This window comes from Orycteropus afer, unplaced genomic scaffold, assembly GCF_000298275.1.
Source record: "Orycteropus afer afer isolate SDZICR_OR568_19922 unplaced genomic scaffold, OryAfe1.0 scaffold00156, whole genome shotgun sequence".
NCBI classification, from domain to species: domain Eukaryota; kingdom Metazoa; phylum Chordata; class Mammalia; order Tubulidentata; family Orycteropodidae; genus Orycteropus; species Orycteropus afer.
Window position 1 is genome coordinate 7348180 of NW_006921743.1, and position 9052 is coordinate 7357231.

Consider the following 9052-nt stretch of genomic DNA (forward strand, 5'->3'; position numbering starts at 1 on the left):
TGGCTTTTGCTCAGTACATGAAGTTTAGAATGTGTGGGTATACTTGTATCTTATGAGGATTGTTGCTGTCTCCCAGTCAGTTAGGCAAAAATTACAATTGAATAACCATCGAAAAAAGTATAAGCACATAGACAAGAAATACACCCTGAAATCTCATAGGACCAGTAACCCAAAAGAAGAAAAAGTGGGGGGGGAGGAGAAGAAAACAGATAAATCTGCAATATCTAGGGATAGGTCACAGAGAGTAAAAAGGTAGAGAAGGAGAATAATGAATAAAGAAAACAAACAAAGAAACAAACCAACAATACGAAAGAAAATAAAAGCAAAAACAGAAGAAAACAAACAAACAAAATTAAAAAAAAAAACAAACAAGTGATGGGGTTAACCATGAGAGAAAGAAGAGAAAGGAAAAAAAAAATGAAGGTGTAGACTAGGACCTCTTCAGTCGTGCAGTGCACTTCTGGAGAGTTGTTGGGGTTACTAGAAAGCAGAACCTCTTCTTAAGTTCCTGGAATCTGGTACAGTGCTGTCTCTTTAGTTTGTCACTAGCTGCTGGTTATGTGTTGATTTGTTTTGTCTTGGTTTTATGGTTTAATATTTTGAAAAGGTGAAGCTTTTATTATTATTATTGATGCAAGTGTGTTGGGTTGTTCTGCTGTTTTCTTTGTGGTGGTAGAATCCCTGTGTCTTGTGCAGATATGTGTTTCTGTTTGTCATAAAGAGGGTTTAGAGTTCAAAGCAAGAGGTTTTATGGTAATTGGCTGAATATGTTTTCTTCTATTGAGTAAGTGAAAATATTGGTGGAGAAGGTGGGTGCAGAAGAAGGAAAGCTTGGTGTTGCTAGGGTCGGTTTCTAGGGCTTTGAGCAGGCAATTTTTGATGACGTATTTATTTGCAAGACTGCAGGTCAACTTCAGGAAAGATTCTTATTGTTAGAGCATCACAAATTTCCACCAATTTCAGGCACACTCAAAGATCCCGCCCCTGCGGCCCCACAGCGCTAAAGAACAGCTCCAAGGAAAAAATCCCAGGAGTGTGGTTTCTTCCCTTTCCCTGTTCCGTCTGCCTGCGGTGCTGATGTAATCCCACCAGATCACTAATGGCTGGCTCTGGATTTTGTCTGTGATACCGCCCAGCTGCGGCGCCAAAGATGCGCGCAGTTTAAGCTGTGGATCAGGGGAGTATCTGCTAGTGACCTGCGGTCCTGATCTCTGTGACAAAGAAAAGCACAAAGTCTCCCAGTCTGACCCCAGTCTATTCTGTGACCCACTGGGAGGGGAGGGAGCTACCCTTCCTGTCGCAACAGTAAGTTTTCCTCCAAGTTCTCAGAGGAGGTGTCCGTGCCCGCAGCCAGGCCCCAGGAGACCCAAAGTACCTCCAAATAATCAGGATGAGCTGCTGGAGGCAGGTCTCTGCCACTGCCCACTGGAATATTAGAGTGGTTGCTGCTAAGCTGTTATAAGACGTCCTCCCTTTTGGCTCAGGGATCTCAGGCGGGTGCCCTAGCCCACCACACAGTGACTGCTCCAGAAGAGTTTCCAATGTCTCTCATGGGTGCCCGTCCATCTGTCCTCCTCCAGTAGCTCTTTCCCAAATAATCTTTCTGTGCCTTTCCTCTAATTCTGCTCTTCCGTGTTTGATGTACTCTGAATCTGAATCTGTGAGCTGTTCAGAGCATTGAAATTCCTAATTTAAACTGTTGTGGCTAGTTTTCCAAGACCTTAGATGCCAGAGGGATAAAGCATGCTGCTCACTTGCTCGACTCCATTTTGAACTCCCCAACATACATTGTTTTTTTTTGTTTTTTTTAATCTATGTCTACTCAATTCCTAAAGTTTGTGTCTGTTTCTGTACACTGTTGTTTTCATTGGCTCATATCTTTGGCTATGTTGACTTATTTCCTTGTATGCCTAGTTATCTTTGCTACCTTTCAGTTGCTGTTCTTAGATAACAGTCTTTGTGAATTTCTTGAAGCCTAGAGTAGGTGTAGCCTAGTGCCTAAAGCACTTGACCACTAACCAGAAGTCTGGCGGTTCAAACCCACCAGCCACTTCTTGGAAGGAAGGTCAGGCAATCTACTTCCATAGTTATATCGCCTCAGAAACCCAAGGAGGGGTCACTATGAGTCAGGTCCTACTCGACAGCAAATAACAACAACAACAGAATAGGTACAAATCATTCCCATTGAGATAAGTCTGACTCATGGTACTATACAGGACAGAGTAGAACTGCCCCATAGGGTTTTCAAGGGAGTAATCTTTATAGAAGCAGACTGTCACTTCTTCCTCCCAAGGAGTGGCTGGTGGATTCAAATTGCCAACCTTTCATTAGCTGCCAAACACTTAACCATTGTTACACAGGACACCTTAGAATAGGTGCACTATCCCCAAACAATAGAGATCTCTGGTAGCATAGTGCCTAAGGCACTTGACTGCTAACCAGAAGGCTGGCAGTTCAAACCCACCAGCCACTCCTTGGAAGGAAGGTTGGGCAATCTACTTCCATAGTGATACCTCCTCGGAAACCCAAGGAGGGGTCGCTATGAGTCAGGTCCAACTCGAAGGCACATAACAACAAACAACAACATCCCCAAAAATGACTTGGAATTCACTTCTTCCTTGCACCTTGTGGTCTTGAAGTTTGCAATTTAGGGGCCTCTAGTCTGTCTGTGCCAGTCAAATGCTCATCCTGAGCCATAACTTCTTAGGGATTATTTTTCCTTTTTCATCTCTACTCCAGGTTAAAGAAAACACTCTCCAGTCTTCTGGAATTGGGAGAGAGGTTAGGTTTGTATCTGGCTTACTTTCACTATAGTCTTTGGGAGTCTCTACTTATTGTTGAGTGGATCATCCTTAAAACATCTTACCTTGGCCCAGGTCTTGATTTCTCTCACAATGTAGGCCTTAGAACAAAAACCCCTATACCATCCCCAGTGCACAGGCTTTCACCCAAATGCTGGCCAATGTGTTATTCACTGTCTTTTTGCTTCTTCATTTTTTTTTTTTTTTTAATAAATGCTGTTTTCATAATTTTCAGCAAGATGGTTATATGAGTAACCTAACCTGCCATTGCCATAACAAGGATCCTCTCCTGTTACTTTATTTCTTAGATATTTTCTTCCCTTTCATTTTCTTTATTTTGTCTTTCTTGAACTATTATTAGTCAAATGTTGAACGTCTGTATTGATCTAATTTCCTTACATGTCTTTCAATTTATGTCTCTGTCTTCTGTTCTATTTTCTGTGGATTTATCAGCTTTATCTTCCAAAATTTTTATTAAATAATATATTTTGCTTTTTTCATTTTTCATTCACAATAGCTCTTTCTTATTCTCTTATTGTTACTTCATAGCACACTGTTCTTTTATTTTTTTTTTAAATGGGCACAGCATTTTCTATTTCCTTCTAAGTATAGTTTTGTAAATGTATATTTTATTGATATAAAACATACTTGCAGAAAAGTACACAAAGTGTAAGCGAGCAGCTATATGACTTCTACAATGAAACACACCCATGCACCCTGTTCATGAAACAGATCAAAGCCAGCACTTCCAGAAGTCCCTCTGTGCTTGCTTCCAATTAGTATCCTCTAAGGGTAAATATTATTCTGTCTTCTAAACCCAAAGATTAATTTTGCCCTTTTAAAATTTCATATCAATGGAGTCATACAGTATGTACACTTCTGTCCTAGTTTGTGCTCAAAATTATACTGAGAGATACATTCACCTTTCATTCTACTCTAAAACACATGAGATCCACCCAATTGCAGCTGTTTTTCTCCAGTTTGTTATTTTTATTGGAGCCATTGTGGTAGGTGTGTTGTGGTATTACATTGAAGTTTTAATTCTTATCTTCCTATGACTAATAAAGTTGAGTAACATTTCATCTGTCTATTGGACATTTGATGTTTTTCACAGAGTGCCTTTTCAAGTGTTTTGATTGTTTTTCTACCAGATTGTCTGTCTTTTTCATATTAAAGTTCTTCATATGTTCTAGATACAGTCCATTGTCATACAAATGTACACACAAACACACCACAGAGCAAATATCTAATATGTTATCTTTTTGATAAAAAGATATTTTTAACTGTATATAGTCCAATTTATCAAAATTTTCTTTACTTTTAGTATTTCTGAAGTTTTTTTCATTGCTTGTGTTTCTCCTTATACTCCTTTCTTTTATTATATAAGAGCTTGATTGAAATACAATTCATATGCATACTGTCTTAGTTATCTAGTGCTGCTGTAACAAATACTATACACTATGGCTTTAACAAAAAGAAATTTATTTTCTTCAAGTTTAGGAGGCTGGAAGTTTGAGTTCAGGTAGCTGGCTCTAGAGGAAAGTTTCTTCTGTTTGTTGGCTCTGGAAGAAGATCTTTGTCTCTTTTCAGCTTCTGTTTCTTGATTCCTTTCAGATCCCATATGGTGTGGTATCTATCTTCCCCCATCTCTGCTTGCTTTTCTATACTTAATATGCTAGTTTTATATCTCAACAACTTATGATATATCCTAAACCAATATGTCCTCATTAACATAACAAAGAAAGTCCTATTCCCAACTGGGATTACAACCACAGGTACAGGGGTTATGATTTTCTACATATATTTTTGAGGGATACAATTCAATCCATAACACATACAAATCACCCATTTAAAGTGTAAAATTCATTCTGTATATCCCTCCCCTTACCCACATCAGCATGTGGGCCCCAACCAGCCCGAAATTAATCCCTCCCCTTCCGTCCCCATCCTGGTAACCTACAAAGTGAGTTCTGTGTCCCAAGCAAATCCTTCTTTGTCTTTTTACAATAATGGGCTCATACAGCACTTGTCTTTCTGTTATTGACTTATCTCTCTCAGTATAATGTCCTCCAGGTTCATCCATGTTGTGAGATGATTCACATATCCCTCATTGTTCTTTAAGGTAGCATAGTATTCCATTGTGTGCATGCACCATAATTTGGTTATCCACTCATCCACTGATGGACATTTAAGTTGTTTCCATCTCTTTGCTATAGTGAATTGTGCTGCAATGAACATGGGTATACGTATGTCTTTTCATGTGCTATCTCTTACCTTTTTAGGATATATTCCTAGTAATGGAATCGCTGGGTCAAATGGTACTCTGTTTTCAGTTTTATGAGGAAACACCATACCGTTTTCCACAATGGTTGTACCATTTTACAATCCCACCAGCAGTGCACGAGAGTTCCGATCTTTCCACAACCTCACCAGCATTTCTTACTTTCTGTCCTGTTGAACTTTGCTATTATTGCTGGGGTGAGATGATATCTCATTGTTGTTTTGATTTGCATCTCTCTAATGATTAATGATCGTGAGCAATTTCTCATAGATTTGTTGGCTGCCTGTATATCTTCTTTGGTGCATTGTCTATTCAAGTCTTTTGCCTATTTGTGAATTGGGTTGCCTTTTTGGTGTTGAGGTGTTGAATGGGAGGACACCGAATTGTGCACATAAGAGATAGATGACAGATGCTCTAATACCAACCAATATGTCCACAATACTGCATTGCCATTAACACCAAACACCAGGCTACAAATAAACATATAAACATCTGACAGCATCAGATGGGGGTCAGTGAACAGGAGTCTATGCTACACCAAGGATATATTCAGCTGAGGCTAATTTTGCACAGACACCAGTGATACAAAATACCTGCAGTCCTTACAGAAACAATAAAAGACAGACTCAGAGTAATCCCTCACAGACACCCAGACACTATGGGAGAGAGATCCAATAGATCTACCATCTCAGGACCATAGTACTGGGGGAAACCAGACTTAATTGCCACAACAAAATACATAAAAGCCTTGTTCCTCATCCTACATTGGTGAGTAGTGACTGGGGTCTTAAAAGCTTTTAAGCAGCCATCTAAGATGCAGCTAATGGTCTCCTAGCTTCAGAAGCCAAGAAGAATGCAAAAAAAAAAAAAAAAAACCCAAGGGAATTTGGAAGCAATCAGCCTTAGGACACAATAGCCCTAGAGACCAGAAGAACTTGATGGTGCCCAGCTATCAATGCCAACCACTCAGGAAAGGATCAAATCTGGAAATCCTGGATAGAGTGGGAGGAAAAACATGGAACAAAATCCAAGAACTCAATAATGACCAGAATTACTGGTCAGAAGAAGTCTGGTGAGACCCCCAATACTATGGCCCTGGAATACATTCTGCACCTGGAATAAAACTCACCCCCAGCAGCTGGCTCTCAGCCCAATAGTTAACAAGATGTGCATGCAGACCACTCAACCCAGGATGATGCACCCACATATTCTATAGAGTAATGGACTTCAGAGCAATGGACCATGGGGCACCAGAGGACCCACATTCCAGTTGAGGAAATGCAGGACAAACAGGAGTGCATAAATATGAGGGGAACGGGGGGAGGGTCACAGGGTAGGGAGGGGCTTGTGCCTTTCAAGGCACATCAATAGAGGCAAACAGCAGCAGCTATCTTCTTTGCCTCCACCCATTCCTGGGCCCCTCCAACCATTTGTGGGCCCTCATTTTCCTCTTTTGCATAAGGAGTTGTAATGCTAGCTCCTTAGATGGGACTGGCAAGAGATCTTCTGGAGAGCTGGCTGCTTCAGCTGCAAGTCTGATGGTGGTGAGTGGCTCTGCAGGCCAGGAGCTGGATGTGGGGAGGAAACCTTCATTGATGTGCAGAAAAATCAGTAGGTTTTCTGCTATTCTCATAAATGCAAAATTTAAGGCAAGGAGATAATCAATAAATGAGGAGTAGGTGTAAACTAAAAATAATTTACAATTTTAATAATTACTTTGAGGAAACAAGTTTCTATTTGCTCCTTTTCCTTCCACTTCAAGAAAATAAGTTCACATTTACTTTTTCTCAGAAAACTTTGGTGCTCAATTTTAATCAAAGGGTCTAAATAAAATCCCTCCATCTGAGACTCTGGCAAATTAATGCATTTTATTTAGAACCTATTCCCAAAGTAACTTTTACATGTAGAGGTGACATCATAAATTAACAAGAAAAAGATAGATTATTTAGTAAAAGGAAGTTGGCTCACTAAATTGAGAAAAAAAGAAGCTAGATCCTTACACATGCCATATTTTAAATATGTAATGACATAAATGCAAAAAGTAAAACTTTAAAACATAGAATATGTCAGTGATATTGGGATGTGGAAAGATTTTTTAGACAAGGACTCAAAAGCATGAAGAATAAGCAAAATTTTGATGGATTTGATCATATATAAATTAGGAAACGTTTCTTCCATGAAGAACATGAAGTCTATTCCACAAAGTTAACAGATTAATAGCAGACTGGGAGAAGAGATTTGTAGTGTCTAAATCAGAAAAAGGATTAATATTTAGAATATATTTTTTTAAAATAATGAAAATCAACAACAAAAAGAAAAGAAACAGAAAAATCAGTGAAGGATATAACTAGGAAATTCATAGAAAAGACAATCTAATAAGACAAGCTATCACTTTCAGAAATAGTGAGAAAAATTCAATTAATTCAAATTTATATGATACCAGTATCTTCTAATCAAATTAGTAAAAATTTAAGAGATGAGTAATAAAAAACTTTCATTTAAAATGCGTTTATCATCTTCCCTTTTCCAGAATACACTAACATTTGTAGTATTATTTTCATAATCAGGTCGTTATTAAAATAAATAAATAAAATGAACCAAACTTTTAAAATAAGGAAAATGGGAGAAAAGAAAACAGATCAGAGATATGAAAATTCTGAAAGATGAGAAGTGGATGGAAAAGTGTAATTGACTTAGCAAAGAAGATAATTACCTAAATACCTGTGAAAAAGTAGATAACAATGAAAAGTGAGCAAATTAATCCTGATGAATCCTTGAAAGACAAACACTGAAGTAACATGGCAAGTAGAGTTGAGAGTGAAACTATAAACAGCAAGAAAGTTTGAAAATCTATATAAGAAGTAGTTTGGTTGTCTAGGTCCCTTCCTCCATTATCCCATGCAGCAAGTATCTACACTTCTTTTCTCCTACAGGATCCCATAGATTTATTCTAAATGTATTTAAATAAAGGGCTTCAGAACATGAGAGCCTCTAGGAAAAACAGATACAGATGGTTTCACAAAGAAAATGCTGCCTTTTCTTTTTATTATTATTATTACAGTGAGGGGAACATATAGAGCTTCTAATAAATCCTTTAGTGTCTCAATCAAATATGAATGACAGCAATGCAACACCAAGCATTTGAAGCAAATCTCCAGCATGAAGGAAAAACTGAAAAACCAAATACATAAAAGGAACTATTATAGGAAAACCTACAGAAACAGGATGTAGATTATTGATTGCCTAGGAAGGAAGGTTGGGCAATCCTACTTCCGTAGTGATACTGCCTCGGAAACCCAAGGAGGGGTCGCTATGAGTCGGGTTTGACTCGACGGCACATAACAACAACAACAAGGGTTAGAGAGATTGGAGGAAATGGGGAGTGACTTCTAATGGTATGGAAGGGGAGTGATTATTCAGGGCCTGAGGGCTACAGCAGCAGCACACATTACCTCCTGCACTGCACAGACTGCTGAGCTCCTGTTCTGAGTAGCTATTAGTCTGCAGGTACTTGGCTTCAGATTCAAGACCTCCAAGACTAGCAATGCATTGCTGGTCTCCAAGAGGTCGTTTCCAGCCTGCAGGGCAGCAGCTGGGGGCTGGGGTTGTGAAAAGGATGGCTACAGGGAGCATGAGCATGAGTAGCAATCCCGACCAACCATCTCCTCTTTTTTTTTTTTTTTTTTTAATGAGCTCCAGATTGTGGGTAGGGGTGGGAAACTCTCTCCGCCCTCTTTCCCCACAAAGTGATTATCAGCATCACCCAGATTACCTCTTCAAGGACTAGAATCTAAACTCAGAAATGGAAGGGATAAAATAAAGAGGTGGGAGAAAGGGTATTTCTATGCATTGTGTACATATCTCCCACCAACCATCTTGACCCTTGTCCCTGCCAGTTGCTTGAGACCCAGAGCCACCAACTATACCTCTAGTCCAGCCTCCAGGCCCAAAACCTCTCCAATACCAACCC

The 9052-nt window shown here is 39.2% G+C and overlaps 1 pseudogene; it reads right to left on the minus strand.

Annotated features, from left to right (window-relative positions):
* LOC103201624 overlaps window positions 1–8715 on the minus strand; it is a 77811-nt pseudogene extending 69096 nt beyond the window's left edge.
* Between the last annotated feature and the right edge of the window lie 337 nt (window positions 8716–9052).